The 19,356-nt window shown below is 41.6% G+C and overlaps 1 long non-coding RNA gene across 1 annotated transcript in view; it reads right to left on the bottom strand.

The window, feature by feature from the left end:
- The window catches only part of LOC130356160 (uncharacterized), a 92,472-nt gene that overhangs the window by 47,333 nt on the left and 25,783 nt on the right, over positions 1-19,356 (bottom strand). The window contains exon 2 of the long non-coding RNA XR_008888799.1: positions 18,922-18,999. This is a non-coding gene — a long non-coding RNA (uncharacterized LOC130356160). The remainder of the gene's footprint in view (positions 1-18,921; positions 19,000-19,356) is intronic.

Below are 19,356 nucleotides of genomic sequence, written 5' to 3'. Positions count from 1 at the left end.
GAATGTATAATAGGTGATCACTGGGCCACAGACTAATGCCACCTAGTCATCTAAGTAGAATGTATAATAGGTGATCACTGGGCCACAGACTAATGCCACCTAGTCATCTAAGTAGAATGTATAATAGGTGATCATTGGACCACAGATTAATGCCACCTAGTCATCTAAGTAGAATGTATAATAGGTGATCATTGGACCACAGATTAATGCCACCTAGTCATCTAAGTAGAATGTATAATAGGTGATCATTGCGCCACAGACTAATGCCACCTAGTCACCTAAGTAGAATGTATAATAGATGGTCACTGGGCCACAGACTAATGCCACTTAGTCATCTAAGTAGAATGTATAATAGGTGATCACTGGGCCACAGACTAATGCTACCTAGTTATCTAAGTAGAATGTATAATAGGTGATCATTGGGCCACAGACTCATGCCACCTAGTCATCTAAGTAGAATGTATAATAGGTGATCACTGGGCCACAGACTAATGCCACCTAGTCATCTAAGTAGAATGTATAATAGGTGATCATTGGGCCACAGACTAATGCCACCTAGTCATCTAAGTAGAATGTATAATAGGTGATCACTGGGCCACAGACTAATGCCACCTAGTCATCTAAGTAGAATGTATAATAGGTGATCATTGGACCACAGATTAATGCCACCTAGTTATCTAAGTAGAATGTATAATAGGTGATCATTGGGCCACAGACTAATGCCACCTAGTCATCTAAGTAGAATGTATAATAGGTGATCATTGGGCCACAGACTAATGCCACCTACTCATCTAAGTAGAATGTATAATAGATGGTCACTGGGCCACAGACTAATGCCACCTAGTCATCTAAGTAGAATGTATAATAGATGGTCATTGGGCCACAGACTAATGCCACCTACTCATCTAAGTAGAATGTATAATAGATGGTCATTGGGCCACAGACTCATGCCACCTAGTTATCTAAGTAGAATGTATAATAGATGGTCACTGGGCCACAGACTAATGCCACCTAGTCATCTAAGTAGAATGTATAATAGATGATCACTGGGCCACAGACTAATGCCACCTAGTCATCTAAGTAGAATGTATAATAGATGATCATTGGGCCACAGACTAATGCCACCTACTCATCTAAGTAGAATGTATAATAGATGGTCATTGGGCCACAGACTAATGCCACCTACTCATCTAAGTAGAATGTATAATAGATGGTCATTGGGCCACAGACTCATGCCACCTAGTTATCAAAGTAGAATGTATAATAGATGGTCACTGGGCCACAGACTAATGCCACCTAGTCATCTAAGTAGAATATATAATAGATGATCACTGGGCCACAGACTAATGCCACCTAGTCATCTAAGTAGAATGTATAATAGATGATCATTGGGCCACAGACTAATGCCACCTACTCATCTAAGTAGAATGTATAATAGGTGATCATTGGGCCACAGACTAATGCCACCTAGTCATCTAAGTAGAATGTATAATAGGTGATCATTGGGCCACAGACTAATGCCACCTAGTCATCTAAGTAGAATGTATAATAGGTGAACATTGCGCCACAGACTAATGCCACCTAGTCATCTAAGTAGAATGTATAATAGATGGTCACTGGGCCACAGACTAATGCCACCTAGTCATCTAAGTAGAATGTATAATAGATGGTCACTGGGCCACAGACTAATGCCACCTAGTCATCTAAGTAGAATGTATAATAGGTGATCATTGGGCCACAGACTAATGCCACTTAGTCATCTAAGTAGAATGTATAATAGGTGATCACTGGGCCACAGACTAATGCCACCTAGTTATCTAAGTAGAATGTATAATAGGTGATCATTGGGCCACAGACTAATGCCACCTAGTCATCTAAGTAGAATGTATAATAGGTGATCATTGGGCCACAGACTCATGCCACCTAGTCATCTAAGTAGAATGTATAATAGGTGATCACTGGGCCACAGACTAATGCCACCTAGTCATCTAAGTAGAATGTATAATAGGTGATCACTGGGCCACAGACTAATGCCACCTAGTCATCTAAGTAGAATGTATAATAGGTGATCACTGGGCCACAGACTAATGCCACCTAGTCATCTAAGTAGAATGTATAATAGATGGTCACTGGGCCACAGACTAATGCCACCTAGTCATCTAAGTAGAATGTATAATAGATGGTCATTGGGCCACAGACTAATGCCACCTACTCATCTAAGTAGAATGTATAATAGATGGTCATTGGGCCACAGACTCATGCCACCTAGTTATCTAAGTAGAATGTATAATAGATGGTCACTGGGCCACAGACTAATGCCACCTAGTCATCTAAGTAGAATGTATAATAGATGATCACTGGGCCACAGACTAATGCCACCTAGTCATCTAAGTAGAATGTATAATAGATGATCATTGGGCCACAGACTAATGCCACCTACTCATCTAAGTAGAATGTATAATAGATGGTCATTGGGCCACAGACTAATGCCACCTACTCATCTAAGTAGAATGTATAATAGATGGTCATTGGGCCACAGACTCATGCCACCTAGTTATCTAAGTAGAATGTATAATAGATGGTCACTGGGCCACAGACTAATGCCACCTAGTCATCTAAGTAGAATATATAATAGATGATCACTGGGCCACAGACTAATGCCACCTAGTCATCTAAGTAGAATGTATAATAGATGATCATTGGGCCACAGACTAATGCCACCTACTCATCTAAGTAGAATGTATAATAGGTGATCATTGGGCCACAGACTAATGCCACCTAGTCATCTAAGTAGAATGTATAATAGGTGATCATTGGGCCACAGACTAATGCCACCTAGTCATCTAAGTAGAATGTATAATAGGTGAACATTGCGCCACAGACTAATGCCACCTAGTCATCTAAGTAGAATGTATAATAGATGGTCACTGGGCCACAGACTAATGCCACCTAGTCATCTAAGTAGAATGTATAATAGATGGTCACTGGGCCACAGACTAATGCCACCTAGTCATCTAAGTAGAATGTATAATAGGTGATCATTGGGCCACAGACTAATGCCACTTAGTCATCTAAGTAGAATGTATAATAGGTGATCACTGGGCCACAGACTAATGCCACCTAGTTATCTAAGTAGAATGTATAATAGGTGATCATTGGGCCACAGACTAATGCCACCTAGTCATCTAAGTAGAATGTATAATAGGTGATCATTGGGCCACAGACTCATGCCACCTAGTCATCTAAGTAGAATGTATAATAGGTGATCACTGGGCCACAGACTAATGCCACCTAGTCATCTAAGTAGAATGTATAATAGGTGATCACTGGGCCACAGACTAATGCCACCTAGTCATCTAAGTAGAATGTATAATAGGTGATCACTGGGCCACAGACTAATGCCACCTAGTCATCTAAGTAGAATGTATAATAGGTGATCATTGGGCCAGAGACTCATGCCACCTAGTCATCTAAGTAGAATGTATAATAGATGGTCACTGGGCCACAGACTAATGCCACCTAGTTATCTAAGTAGAATGTATAATAGGTGATCATTGGGCCACAGACTAATGCCACCTAGTCATCTAAGTAGAATGTATAATAGGTGATCACTGGGCCACAGACTAATGCCACCTACTCATCTAAGTAGAATGTATAATAGATGGTCACTGGGCCACAGACTAATGCCACCTAGTCATCTAAGTAGAATGTATAATAGGTGATCATTGGGCAACAGACTCATGCCACCTAGTTATCTAAGTAGAATGTATAATAGATGGTCACTGGGCCACAGACTAATGCCACCTACTCATCTAAGTAGAATGTATAATAGGTGATCATTGGGCCACAGACTAATGCCACCTAGTCATCTAAGTAGAATGTATAATAGATGATCATTGGGCCACAGACTAATGCCACCTAGTTATCTAAGTAGAATGTATAATAGATGATCACTGGGCCACAGACTAATGCCACCTAGTCATCTAAGTAGAATGTATAATAGATGGTCACTGGGCCACAGACTAATGCCACCTAATTATCTAAGTAGAATGTATAATAGATGATCACTGGGCCACAGACTAATGCCACCTAGTCATCTAAGTAGAATGTATAATAGGTGATCATTGGGCCACAGACTAATGCCACCTAGTTATCTAAGTAGAATGTATAATAGGTGATCATTGGGCCACAGACTAATGCCACCTAGTCATCTAAGTAGAATGTATAATAGGTGATCATTGGGCCACAGACTAATGCCACCTAGTCATCTAAGTAGAATGCATAATAGGTGATCATTGGGCCACAGACTAATGCCACCTACTCATCTAAGTAGAATGTATAATAGGTGATCATTGGGCCACAGACTAATGCCACCTACTCATCTAAGTAGAATGTATAATAGGTGATCATTGGGCCACAGATTCATGCCACCTAGTCATCTAAGTAGAGTGTAGAATAGATGATCATTGCGCCACAGACTAATGCCACCTAGTCATCTAAGTAGAATGTTTAATAGGTGATCGCTGGGCCACAGACTAATGCCACCTAGTCATCTAAGTAGAATGTATAATAGATGATCATTGCGCCACAGACTAATGCCACCTAGTCATCTAAGTAGAATGTATAATAGGTGATCACTGGGCCACAGACTAATGCCACCTAGTCATCTAAGCAGAATGTATAATAGGTGATCACTGGTCCACAGACTAATGCCACCTAGTCAAAGCAGAATGTATAATAGATGATCATTGGGCCAAATACGAATGCCACCTAGTCATCTAAGCAGAATGTATAATATAGTGTTTCCCAAGTAGAGTGCCTCCATCTGTTGAAAGACTACAACTTTTAGGATTGCAACAGCTAGAGGCACTCTGCTTGGGAAACACTGGTATAATAGAGGACCATTGGACCACAAACTAATGCCACCTAGTTATCCAGGGTCTGCTCTTAGGATAGTGGTGGAGCCACTGGTGAGCTCCCTCTTATATAAGAGTAATGAGTAATAGGTCACTGGGAGACAACCTGCCAGGCAGTATTTTTACTTACCCACAGTGCCACTGGCAGTACAAGTTGTAACAACAGACTCTGCATTTTACTGTCATTCCATAAGGGTGCGTTCACACTACGGAATTCCTGCGGAATTCCGCAGTGTGAACTTAACATTAGTGTGAATGAGTCTCCGCAAGACCCGTTCACACTGCGGAATTTCCGCGGCAGACAATTCCGCCGCTGAAATTGTTTAGCGCAAAGAAAGAACATGTTCATTCTTTGCGCGGATTCCGCGAGCACTGCATAGCCGTCAATGGTGATGGCTCAGTGCCCCGGAGCCCTAGCGACGAAGCAACTTCGGCGGCGCCCGCCAGGCGGAATCACCGCTCACGGAATTCAGCGAGCAGAGATTCCGTAGTGTGAACGCACCCTAAGACTATTTACATCCTATGAGTGGCACCGACAAGCCATTCTGCTTTGACCAATGTTAGCGGTTTGGCAGAAAATTCTATTTTTGCCTGAGAGGAAGGCTGGATATTACTCTGATATTATAAAAGCCCTAGGATTGTAACCCATAGTATTGTACTCTGTTCCCAAACCTAGTACCCCTTACTTCCTTGGAACTCTTACTCCCATTTTTATCCTGTATTTTTATATGATGTCTGAAATCTGTACCCATACTAAGTGCCTACGTATAAGGTGAGTCTGCTTCCTGCCATGAAAGTGACTGTTCTTGATGTCTTTTGGGGAGCCCTGCTTGTAGAGGAGACTTGTGCTTATTATGTGTCATGTCTCCTCTGGATCAGTGTTTACAACTTCCCATTGTAGCAATTTATTCTAACAGGATTAGTTTACAGGATCACTGTCTTGAGGCATAGATGGGCTCACAGCAGCAGGCACTCCGAGGAGTTATTTTTTTCCTAGGCCGTCTAGTTAATAACTACACAATATAGCTTCCCTAGCTATTATGGTGAAGGCTTACTGCCTAGCTCCTTAAAGGGGTACTCCTGGAAACCTTTTTTTTTTTTTAAATCAACTTAATCCTTCCAGTATTTATTAGCAGCTGTATACTACAGAGGAAATTCTTTTCTTTTTGGATTTCTTTTCTGTCACGAGCACAGTGCTCTCTGCTGACACCTCTGTCCATTTTAGGAACTGTCCAGAGCAGCATGTTTGCTATGGGGATTTTCTCCTGCTCTGGACAGTTCCTGACATGGACAGAGGTGTCAGCAGAAAGCACTGTGGTCGTGAGGGAAAAGAAATCCAAACAGAAAAGAATTCCCTCTGTAGTATACAGCTGCTAATAAGTACTGGAAGGATTAAGATTTTTTAATAGAATTAATTTACAAATCTGTTTAACTTTCTGGCATCAATTGATTTAAAAAAAATAAGTCTTCCACCGGTGTACCCCTTTAAAACAAGGTTGGGTTTACATGTGTATTTTTCTGAGAGGAAAAATATACCATGACATATGTGGCAGAAACGTGGTAATCTTGGATTTCTGGTGCGTACTTTCACTCTTTTTTTCTTGTGTATTTTTGTCACAATTTTAGACACTGAGAAGCCCCAATGGCTTTCCACTGCATTTCCCTTGTGTATTTAGGGATATGTCACTTATGTTCACATATTTGAAATACGTAGCAAAAACATATTGCACAGTTACAACAGACACACACTACATGCAGTTTATTGTGTTCACTTTGAGTGTAGAGCATGGCTCGTACTCGGTTTATGTAACTCTGTCGGTTCTGTTAAGCAAACTGTGTAAAACAGCTGGCTCTGCTGTTTTCACTTCCCTAACCAACTGGATTTGTTTTAAATGTCCCAGATGATAATACTCTTTAAGGGTGCGTTCACACGTGCGTATTTTTGCTGCAGATTTGCTGCTGCAGATTTTGCTGCCCATTGACTTCAATGGGCAACAAAATCTGCTGAAGCAAATCTGCAGCAGATCTGCAACTGAAAATACGCACGTGTGAACGCACCCTATGGGTACATTCACATATGCGTATTTTTGCTGCATATTTTCCTACCCGTTGAAGTCAATAAGAAGCAAAACCAGCTGCTTATTTTGCTACCTAATACAGCATGTGGGACCCTACCCTTAGGGTAGGGTCACATGTAACACATCCACCCCAGGTTTCCCACAGCTGAAATTAGTAAGCAGAACCTACTGACTTTAATAGGTAGCAAAATAATCTGCTTGTGGAATTTAAACTGCAGTATACTGTACGTGTGAAGACACCCAAAAAGGTATGTTTAGACCTACATAATCAGCTGAGGAAGATGTTGTTACCCGTTGACTTCAGTGGGACCGCAACAAATCTGAGGATTCTCCACAGCGTAAAATCTGTAACAGTTTATGTTCTTTAACATGAATATTGGTTTTCTGAGCTAATGCAGGCCATCAATCAGTTATCTGTGGGATGCCAATACCCAGCACCCCAGTTGATCAGTTGTGTGGAACCCTGCCTGGAGCTAACTGCTTCCGGCCCTGTTCACTTTTTAGCTAACAGCAGAGCGGCAGGGGGAACCAGGTATTGCCACTATACCTATAGGAGATTCGTGGCCTATTCTGAGGATTGGCCATCAATCACATTAGCCTGGAAAACCCCTTTAAAGGGGGACTCCACTGGGAAAAAAAAAATTAAAATCAACTGGTGCCAGAAAGTTAAACAGATTTGTAAATTACTTCAATTAAAAAATATTAATCCTTCCCGTACTTATCAGCTGCTGTATACTACAGAGGAAGTTCTTTTCTTTTTGAATTTCCTTTCTGTCTGGCCACAGTGCTCTCTGCTGACACCTCTGTCCATTATAGGAACTGTCCAGAGCAGGATAGGTTTACTATGGGGATTTGCTACTACTATGGACAGTTCCTAAAATGGACAAAGGTGTCAGCAGAGAGCACTGTGGTCAGACAGAAAGGAAATTCAAAAAGAAAATAAATTTCTCTGTAGTAAACAGCAGCTGATAAGTACTGGAAAGATAAAACATTTTTAATAGAAGTAATTTACAAATCTGTTTAACTTTCTGGCACCAGTTGATTTAAAAAAAAAAAACAAACAAACAAAAAAAAAAAAAACATGTTTTCCAGTGGAGTACCCCTTTAAGGGTAAGTTCACACGTTGATAACTCGCTACCACTCACTTGAATGGGTCAGTGGAAAATCTGTGATAATGGAAGAAATGCAGATTGGCTGTTGACCCATTCAAGTGTACGGTAGGGAAAACTCGGTGTGAGTTATCAATATGTAAACGTATCCTTAAAGAAAACCAATCATCAGATTTTACCCTATATAACTCTTGTCAAAGTGTTATGTAGGGTAAAATCTTTATCCTCACCATCCCTGGGGGACACTCCTGCCCCCAGGGATGGAATGGATATGAACTTGCTTCCCGCCAGCCCTGTAAGTAGTCCTCTGGGCAGGGAGCTCCTCTCACCTAGCCCCGTGTCTTCGGTCGGCACCAATGTCCCCCTCGGCTTGATTGACGGGCCGCCTCATCGCTCTGCTCCATCTGTTCATTAAGCAGAGCGATGACGCGGCCTGTCAATCAAGCAGAGGGGGTGACGCTGCCGACCAAAGACACGGGACTAGGAGAGAGGAGCTCCCTGCCCAGAGGACTACTTACGGGGCTGGCGGGAAGCATCTTATAAGTTCATATCCATTCCATCCCTGGGGGCAGGAGTGTCTCCCAGGGATGGTAAGGATAAAGATTATTTTTCCCTGTATAACGCTTTGCCAAGCGTTTTATATAGGGTAAAATCTGATGATTGGTTCCCTTTAAGGGGTATTCTCATCTGGGGTATTTGTAGTATATCCACTATATCCACAAGATATGCCATAAATGTCCAATTGAAGCAGGTTCCAACCTCTGAACCTGCACCTATTACTACACCTGCACTACCTTGTGCTTTGACTAGACTAGAAATCAGACTCCACTAAGTACTATTCAGAACAATAGTAAACAAAAATGATCCCATGCTGTAAGTATACTATTGGATACAAAACAAAGAAGCAGGATTTTATTTTCTCTGTGTTTGTTCCTTCTCAAATCCTATTTACATTTACACCCTTGGGATCACTTGACAGATGATGTGATTACTAATATTCTTATCACAGCGTTGGGTTTGACATGACTCCGATGAGCTCTGATTGTATCCGAATTGCACAGTCCTGTCATGACTACTGGTAAAGGACATCATGAAGTTATATTATGTCCTAGAAGAAGTGTAGCTATGTATGTCACTTTAAATGGTCACTGTCATTTGGAAAAACTTTTGACATGTTCTAGTTTCATGTTAAAAGTTTTGGTCGGTGGGGTGCTCAAACCTCTGCTGATCAGGAGAACGAGCTGGGAAAAGTTCACGCTCAGTGCTTTCTCTCCCAGCTCCCTGTCATGTGACAAACTCGCCATGTAAGTTCATGAGCATGTCTTCAGGACGTGACACAGAGCCGAGAGAGGAGCGAAGACTTCTCCCAGCTCATTCCCCTGATTGGTGGTGGTTTGAACACTCAGACACCCACCCCCCCTAAAACTTTTGACATGTTGCTAGGACATGTCAAATGTTTTTGTTTTTTTTTACAAAATGACAGGTATACTTTAAGTAAATACAATTTTTACAAATCCTATTTTTTTTTTTTTACAAAAGCTGCCTTCAAATAAGTCAGGTAGTTTGGAGTGACGTTGGATATTAAACCGGAATATTTTTGTTTGTTGCTTATATAGTGCAGCATAGGCTCTTTTTGGAGCGTAATGTAAAGTTTTTTTGTGTATACCTTTTGCTTATCTCTTTTTGCTGATGTGGCATGGATGGGATAGACTTCATGAATCCTTTGGTTGGGGTGTTGCAGCTTGTCATCACATCAGGCTGCTAGTGCTGGAGATCACCCAGATGAACCCATAAGACTTACATGTGGGTTGGAGTCCTTTTACATTATGTGCATTGAAAGGGGAATATTTGTCATTGTGTGTCTCTGTGCAGTCATTCCTCCTGTCTTTTTCGCAGGTTTTTTTGGCTTACTTGCGCCAAATTTATTAAAAAGGCGCACAAACTTTGATAAATTTTGCGCAAAAAACAATCCCCTCAGAACTTGCTGTAGGGTGTCACTTTTCTAAGGCAAGGCAGATGTGGTATGAACTTGTGTTTTTTGTGTTTTTATTTATTTATTTATTTTTTTTACATGTTTGCCCATTTTTTTTGTGACTTTTCAAAAAGTTGCACGTGTTAAATATCTCCCGCTGCAATGTCAATAATTATTCACTACATTTCACAGTCAGCTTTGCAGAAAGTGTCTATTTTGAAACTGCGCAAACTTTGAAATTTGGCACCAAATTACAGCAAAAAGAATGTCAGGAAGGCAATCATAAATCTCCCCCAAAGTGTTTTTTAGATAAGTATTGCCATGAGGAGAAAATTATTTGACGTATATTTACAAATTAGGTGTTTTATGACGATTTGACGCCTTTAGGTTGTGTTTTCACGTTGAATTTTTATTTTTACACAATTTTACTGCATTTTAGCTGTTTATGCAGTGATTTTACAAAATTGTTGTATATTTGCACATTGTTGCATATTTTGCACAATTGTGATATAATCTCCATTTTTGCCATGGTTTGGGGAAAATCACAGCAATAACAAAACTAGCAAGAAACGCAATGTGTGAACAAAGCCTCGGGAGATGTATAACTACTATATAGCCTGATCCTTAGAGAAAGCAGAAGGGGGTGGGGGTCTGGGAGCTATTAGGAGGGGATCTGATAGTTGATGCTGTCATCCTATAGGCCACAGGAAGTCAGAGTCTACCATCCTGTTGTAACCATGAGGCTAGGATTCCACAGAAGTTTCCACTGATTGGTCTACACTGATTAACCAATAAAAGCATCCAGTGGGGAATATCAACTTACAGTGCTGTGAATTCATATTCCCCATCAGAAGCTCTCATAAGTCAATCACGGTGACCAAGGAGGGCTTCTGCCTTGGAATATGAATTTATACAGGGCTTTCAGATTCCCTGGCTTTACTCAGGAGTGAGACCCGTCTGTCATCGGTCTCTCAGCCCTGTACTACTACTCCCGTCATGGAACAAAGTCTGTTCCATGATGGGAGTAGCGCAGTGCTGAGGGAAATATATTTTACCTACAAAAAAAAAAAAAAACACCAATGTCTATCCCTTTTTTAGATTGCTTAAAGCGTACCTGTCATACTGAAAAAAAAATGAAAAAAGTGATATGTTACTCAGGACCCAATGCTGATCATGTGCATATCATTTTTATGTGTCTCGGACCTATATATCCAGAGATATAAGCATTTATCTGCTGGTGAGTTACTTTTTCATTGTGCAGACTGGAGGGGGCGTGTCAGTCTGTCTCCCTCACAGGAGGAAGCCTGGGCAGTCAGCCAATCAGTACTCTCTACTCTGTAACCCTTTCCTCTCTGGTTTTATGCTGTGTCATGTGTCAGAGGAAGATACTTGGAGCTTGCCTGCAGTAATCAGAAGACATTATGGTGAATTCATAACAGGATAAAATGTATAAATATAAGAATAGATCTTTATAAAATTAGTGCAAGGATTTTTTTATATAAAAGTACAGCATTTTTATGAATGCATGTTCTATCTGTTTTCTCTTCTCCTAGTAAAGCTGGATGCTAATCAGCATAGCTGTCACTATGTGTGGCATTCATCTTTCACAGACTCCTGAATGTCTGATCAACTTCTTTGTCATTCAGGAGTCCGAGAAAGCTTTGACTATTTCAGCATGCTGGGAGTTGTAGTTTAGTAACAACTGAAGCTGCAATGTTTGTAAATAACTGTGTTAGAGCAGTGTTGCCTCCAGCTGTTTTAAAACTACAGCTCCCAGCATGTCCACACATCCTTTATCTGTAGTTTTGCATACACAATAGAAATGTCCTATACTGGATACCGGTATGCTTTACGGCCGGTATCCAGTATGCTGTAAAATCTAGACTAGTCTGTCTGGCTAAAAGACAGGCGATCCCTAGTGGTGGCTATTTTGAGCTTGAATTTCAGGTGAAAATGTAATTTTTTTTTTAACAGGTGTATATTGTGAAATGTTATATTATAATGAGTCCTGCATTATATGAACATTTTTTTACAATGACAGTGCCTCTTTAAGTCAAAAAAGGAAAAAAAAAAGTTAGCAAAAACACCACATGTTAAAGGGGTGCACCGAATGACAGGGGTGCCGCAGTGGAGATGGGTGGTTGGGATTGGAGATAACTCCGATCCTGGATGATTAATATCTTAAAGGGGTTACCCCAGATAGGAAAAACTGCTAATTTTCTTCCCAAAACAACACCATACCTGTCCTAAGCTGTTTCATTAAAGCGAATGGAGACGATTTGTAATACCACTTACAACCTGAGGATTTGTGGGGTGTTGGTTTATAGAGAACAAAAATTGCTTTACATATGACTTGTGAAGGGTTTTTTAGCAAAAAAATCAATCCTGCTGGGGTTGGGAAAAAATAGAAAAACAAAAAAGATATTTACACAGCCCAGGTCCCCCTATTGGTGTCCCCTGTAATTCCCGTTCAGTCCCCTGATCTTCTGTCTGCTGGACCTGCTGACCAGCAGATCCTGCACTAAGCTCTCGCCCCTCAAGCAGATAGAAGATTAACCCCTAGATGACACGCAACATACATGTACATCACTGTGCCCTGGGACTTAGCACACAGCAAGGCACATGCATGTCGCGCAGTTCCGTGATCACTGCGTTGCCCGATACAGTGATTGGAACCGGCCAGCTGCTGTTTTTAGCATCCAGGACCTTGTGGATAATGGCAGACATCAGCGATCCTACACCGTTGTCCACAATTAACCCTTGAGATACTATGATCAATACTGATCATGTCATCTTAAGTATTGTGGATCTGTACAGACACACATAGGACCTCCCTCAGCGCGGGTGTGCGATGTGTTAAGATGGCTGACAGAGCTCTACTCACCTGCTCTGGTCGGCTACTGCTCTCTTCTTCTCTGGTCAGCCTTCTAGTAGAACAGAGAAGTATATTTGCAGATAACACTAATCAGTGCTATGCCTATGCATAGCACTGTTCAATATTTGCAATCAAACCATTGCAATAAATAGTCACCTATGGCAGTGATTGTCAACCTGGGGTACAAGTACCTCCAGGGGTACTTGAAAACAAATCAGTAATGGCAGCCACAGCCACTGGTTACTGGTCTGGACCACTTTGAAAGAAATGGTAGGTTGACGTCACTGCACCAAGGAAAATGGGGACAGCAAAGGGGAAGTGCGGGCACTGGGCTGCTGTGGCCAGGAACTACAATCAGCTTTATTGATCCACTGCCACTGCAGACCGGGGACCTACTGCTATGAGTCAAAGCAATAGGTCCCCAGACCAGAGGAGCAGTGGAGCAAGAAAGCGGGACAGTATGGTGGCCTACAACTATATATGGGGGCAGTTTGGGGGCCTACAGCTATATTTGGGGGCACAGAGGGGGCCTAACAACTTTATGGGGATGCAAAGCGGGAACTATTACTGTGTGTGACAATAAACATGGGGAGTTTGTAAATAGGAGGGTATTGTACTGCAGAAAGGAGCCGAAAATGTTTGTTTGGCTGGTTCTGTGGAGAAGTCTTATATGGGAGAAATCTTAATGGCAGTCTAGGCCAAATAGAGAAGAAAAGAAAACAAATCCGGCTAGAGAAGACATCACCTGTAAATCGGGGGACTGGGGACATAGGGAGAGGAACAGGGGGCCTGTTATAGAGGAAAGTAAAGCATATGAATTCTACTATAATCATTACAAAGTGTCTCTAATATGGGGGTACAATTTTTGGGGGAATGGGCTGTCAAAGGGTACTCTGGCAAAAAAAGGTTGAGAACCACTGCCCTAGGGGGATCAAAAAAGTTTGAAAAAAAGTTAAGAAAAGTGAAAAAGCCACTCCCCAATAAAAAAAATTATATTTGGTATCTCCACGTGCGTAAATGTCCAAACTATTAAAAGAAAATGTTAAGTGTCCCGTACGGCGAATGGTGTAAACGTAAAAAAAAAAAGTCTAAAATTGCTGCTTTTAGTCCCATTACATGCCGAAAAAATAAAAAATTTGATTACAAAGTCACATCTATGGAAACTTGCTAAAAACTACAGATCACGGCTAAAAAAATTGACCCCTCATGCATCCCAGCATACGGAAAAGTGAAAAAATTATAAGAAAATAGAATAGAGCAATTTTAAACATACTTATTTTGTTAGTGTTTTTTTTTTTGTTAGCAGTACAATAGAAAAGCATGTAAACATGGGTATCATTTTAACTGTATCGACTCACAGTTTTACCATAAAGTGTACAGCATAATAACGAAACCCTTCGCAAGTTGTAAGATTTAGATTTTCTCATCAATTTCCTCACACAAATGTTTACCGTATATACTCGAGTATAAGCCGACCCAAGTATAAGCCGAGGCCCCTAATTTCAACCCAAAATCCCAGGAAAAGTTATTGACTCGAGTATAAGCCTAAGGTGGGAAATACATCATCCCCCCTGTCATCATCCAGACCCCCGTCATTAACATCCTCATCATCATCACCGCCTGTCATCATCTAGACCCTCATCATCATCACCTGTCATCATCCCACACCCCCCCCCTTCATCATCCCCTTGTCATCATCCCACACCCCCCCCTTCATCATCCCCTTGTCATCATCCCCACCCCCCTTCATCATCCCCTTTATCATCCTCTTATCATCCGCCCTCAGTGGTCTTCAACCTGCAGACCTCCAGAGGTTTCAAAACTACAACTCCCAGCAAGCCCGGGCAGCCATCGGCTGTCCGGGCTTGCTGGGAGTTGTAGTTTTGAAACCTCCGGAGGTCCGCAGGTTGAAGACCACTGCGGCCTTCGACATCATCCAGCCCCCTCTCACCCCCTTTAGTTCTGTACAGTACTCACCTCCGCTCGACACTGGTCCGGTGCTGCAGGACTGTCCGGTGAGGAGGTGGTCCGGTGGGATAGTGGTTCCGGGCTGCTATCTTCACCGGATGCGCCTCTTCTCCGCGCTTCGGGCCCAGAATAGAGGCGTTGCCTGGACGATGACGCAGACGTACGTTGGTAATGAACGTACCTCTGCGTCGTTGTCAAGGCAACGTGACTATTCTGGGGCCGGACCCTAAGCGCTTAGAAGAGGCCTCCACTTATGCAGATCGAAAAATAAAAAAGTTATGCCTCTTAGAAGGCCAGGAGGAAAAAAACTAAATGAAATTGTCTGTCCTTAAATGGGCACTGTCAGATACAAAAACTTTTTATATGTTGTACATATCGACAAAACATTACCCTTTTTTAAAATGTTATTTCCTTTTTATAGAAATCATGGCTTTGTCCAAGCTGATGCACAGGCATGGACAAAGTCCAGTTAGTGAGGGTGGGCTAGCACTCCTCTGTGCTCTCTCCTGTCTGATAGGACTCCTCGGTGCTCTCTCCTGTCTGATAGGACTTCTCTGTGCTCTCTCCTGTCTGATAGCACTCCTCTGTGCTCTCTCCTGTCTGATAGGACTTCTCTGTGCTCTCTCCTGTCTGATAGCACTCCTCTGTGCTCTCTCCTGTCCTATCAGACAGAGGAGTGCTAGCTTACCTTCACTTTCTGGACTTTGTCCATGCCTGTGCTTCAGCTTGGACAAAGCCATGATTTTATAAGACATGATTTCTATAAAAAGGAAATCAAATTTTCTTATGAAGTATATTAGAAAGGTTAATGTTTTGCCAAGTGGTAAAAAAAGTTTTATAATCTGACAGTGTCCACTGAAGACCAAAATGGACTGTGTCCTTCAAGGGGTACTCCGGTGGAAAACATTTATTTATTTATTTTTTAAATCAACTGGTGCCAGAAAGTTAAACAGATTTGCAAATGATTAAAAAATATTTACCCTTCCAGCATTTTTTAGCAGATGTATGCTACAGAGGAAATTCTTTTCTATTTGAATTTCTTTTTTGTCTTGTCTACAGTGCTCTCTGCTGACACCTCTGTCTGTGTCAGGAACTGTCCAGAGCAACATAGGTTTGCATTAGGGATTTTCTTCTCCTCTGGACAATTCCTGATACGGGCATCAGGTGTTAGAAGAGAGCACTGTGGACAAGACAAAAGAAATTCAAAAAGAAAATAATTTCCCCTGTAGCATACAGCTGCTAAAAGTACTAGAAGGGTAAAGATTTTTTTAACAGAAGTTATTTACAAATCTGTTTATTTAAAATAAATGTTTTCCACCGGAGTACCCCTTTAAGAGATTAGAACTATGTAGGTATAAAAAAAAAATCATGTTAAAAATGCATACAGTGTGAACCCAGCCTAAGAGTGAGAATTTTTTTTTCTGTTTTTTGGTGATAAAAACGCACAGTGTAAACTCTGGGTCCTTGCATCGGTAAAATGTTGTTCATGCTGTCAAGCATAACTTCCTGATACTAAATGGTGTCAGGACCATTGCAGGATAAGTGTAATGATCTCACAGCTGGATGGTGCAATTCTTTTCTGACCTCAGAAGGACAACGTACAAGAAGTTAATATAGACAACTGGATTTAAAAGGGTTATTGCACCTCTCTAAATTGCCACCAATCTACCAAAAATGCTCCAGCAGTCTGCACCATCTGACCACTGATCCAGAGTTCAAATCCACCACATTTTCTGTGGAAACATTAGTAAATACGTTGTGATTTTTAGAAAACAAATTGGTAACACACCCCTTTTTTGTGGACACACACCTTTTTTGAGTTTTCTAAGTAAAGTAGAAAAGTGGTATTCTAAGTAAAGTGACACCTTATCATTATTCTGTAGGTCCATACGGTTAAAATGATCCCCTACTTATATAGGTTTGATTTTGTTGTACTTCTGGAAAAAATCATAACTACATACAGGAAAATTTATAAGTTTAAAATGGTCATCTTCTGACCCCTATAACTTAATTTTCCACGTACGGGGCGGTATGAGGGCTCATTTTTTCGGTCGTGATCTGACGTTTTTATCGGTACCATTTTTGTATTGATAGGACTTTTTGATCACTTTTTCATGATATAAAAAGTGACCAAAAATACGCTATTTTGGACTTTGGAATTTTTTTGTGTGTACGCCATTGACCGCGCGGTCTAATTAACAATATTTTTTTTTATATTTCGGACATTTCCGCACGCGGCGATACCACATGTTTATTTTTATTTACACAGTTTTTTGTTTTTTTTTGCAATGTTATAGCTTCCATAGGGGGCTATAACACTGCACACACTGATCTTTTACATTGATCAATGGTTTCTCATAGGAAACCATTGATCAATGATTCTGCCGCTTGACTGCTCATGCTTGGATCTCAGGCACTGAGCAGTCATTCGGCGATTGGACAGCGAGGAGGAAGGTAGGGGACCCTCCTGCTGTTCTACAGCTGTTCGGGATGCCACAATTTCGCCGCGGCGATCCCGAACAGGCTCCTGAGCTAACCGGCGTTTGTTTACTTTCACTTTAGATGCAGCGTTTAAATTTGAACGCCGCTTCTAAAGGGTTAATAGTGCTTGGCACTGCGATCAGTACCGCATGATATTAGCCACGGCTCCCAGCCGTTGTTAGAGGCCGGGCCCGACCCGCTATGACGCCCTGGCCCCGAGTTATAGAAAGGGAGTGGGCGAAGGGCGTCCAGGTACGCCCTCCGGCCCCAACAGGTTAAAGGTAATCTGTTACTAACATCACCCGCAGTAACCTGATGGAACAGGATGGATGCTGATTCTAATTACCTTTTTTTTTGATACATCATAGTTCTTCGTTATGCCTGAAACTTAAATGGGCACTGTCAGATACAAAAACTTTTGATATGTTGTAAAGCATGTAAAACCAATAGGTTTTGCAATCGCTTTCATTAGAAAATTTTCAGTATTTCATACTGAAAAAGCCAGTCAAACAACTGCCTCCCCTGCCTGCTTGGACACATACTAATCCTGCTGTGTCCATGCGTAATACCCTATGTCATGGACACACTTCCTTGATTGACAGCTGTGAGTGCAGGGCTCACAGCTGGAAGAAAAATCCTCCCACTATCAGATTGTGTCCCGCTACTGTCAGTGAGGACAAGCTGGGAGTTGTAGTTTTGCTAATGATAGGGGAGATGTGAGCAGACAGCATACTGAGGGAGGGGGCTGAGACCTACATGCCCCTCCCTTTGAGAGGAATTCAGACTAGTGAGCTAAATTAAAAGTGTAATAAAAAAATAAAGGTGCTAGACACATAAAAATTAGATGTACATGGTCAGGATTAGATACTGAGTGATATATTTAAAAAAAAAAAATTCGATCTGACGGGTACGCTTTAAATTATGTAAAGAACGTGCTTTGGTTCCCAGTCCCTTGGTGCACTCTACTGTTTTGACTATGAACAGTTAGTTGAAATCTCCAGCATCATGCCAGTACCATCACCATGCATGCCTCGCATGCAAAGTTGTGTGGCTACATGTTTATAGGCAGAACCAGGAATATTTATAAAGGATGTGCAGCACAGAGCCGAGTCAGGTGGGAGAAACCCCAACTGCGCTGGAGCAGTTCATTTACATAATTTAAGATTCAGTCATAACTGAGAACTGGGCCACATATCAAAAAAGGTAAACAGCACTGGAATCTGTGTCACTCACACTATTAGGCTATGTTTCCACGGCATTCAAGTGCATTGGCTATAAATTTATGCAGAATATTCATGTGGAATTTCATACAGAAATTCTGACGTGTGAACAGAGCCTTACCCTGTACCAGCAGAGTGGTGCAAGTGACAGATTCCCTTTTAACATATATGTTTGGCTTTTTCCCTGACATGTATGCTATAAACATGGTCTAAGGAAAGTGGGCCTAGAGGTGACCTCACTACTTGAGGCCCCTTGTGTACACAGCACAATGAGATGTGGACTGTTTTTCGTCATATCTGACCTGCAGGTTGTTTGCAGCACATTAAGCCTCCTTTATCCTCTGCCTCTGCTCACTTCTCAGCTCAGCTTTGTCTGGTGTCTGCAAGACAAGCAATACAAGTCTATTAAGGAGGGAGAAGGGAGCTCCGCCCACCAGCTCTGTGAGCAATGTGAATTAGAGATGAAGCCTGCAAAGCACAAATCTACTGCAAAATACAGTATACACGTTCCTAATATACACACTGCTCCTAATGTACACACACAAGGCAGCTTATCCTGAAATGACACATACGCTTTAAGGTATTTAACCTCTCGAGAATGCAGCAATTTTTCATTTTTGCGGTTTCATTCTGCTGCAATGCCTTATTTGTTCTGCATACACTAGAATCTTGTTGCTTTTTATTACTACTTATGTTTTCAAATCTTTTCAGCTGAGTCAGTTGTCTGCTGATACCTG

Source organism: Hyla sarda, chromosome 2, assembly GCF_029499605.1.
Source record: "Hyla sarda isolate aHylSar1 chromosome 2, aHylSar1.hap1, whole genome shotgun sequence".
Lineage (NCBI taxonomy): Eukaryota > Metazoa > Chordata > Amphibia > Anura > Hylidae > Hyla > Hyla sarda.
This window is presented reverse-complemented; position numbering and strand designations above follow the sequence as displayed.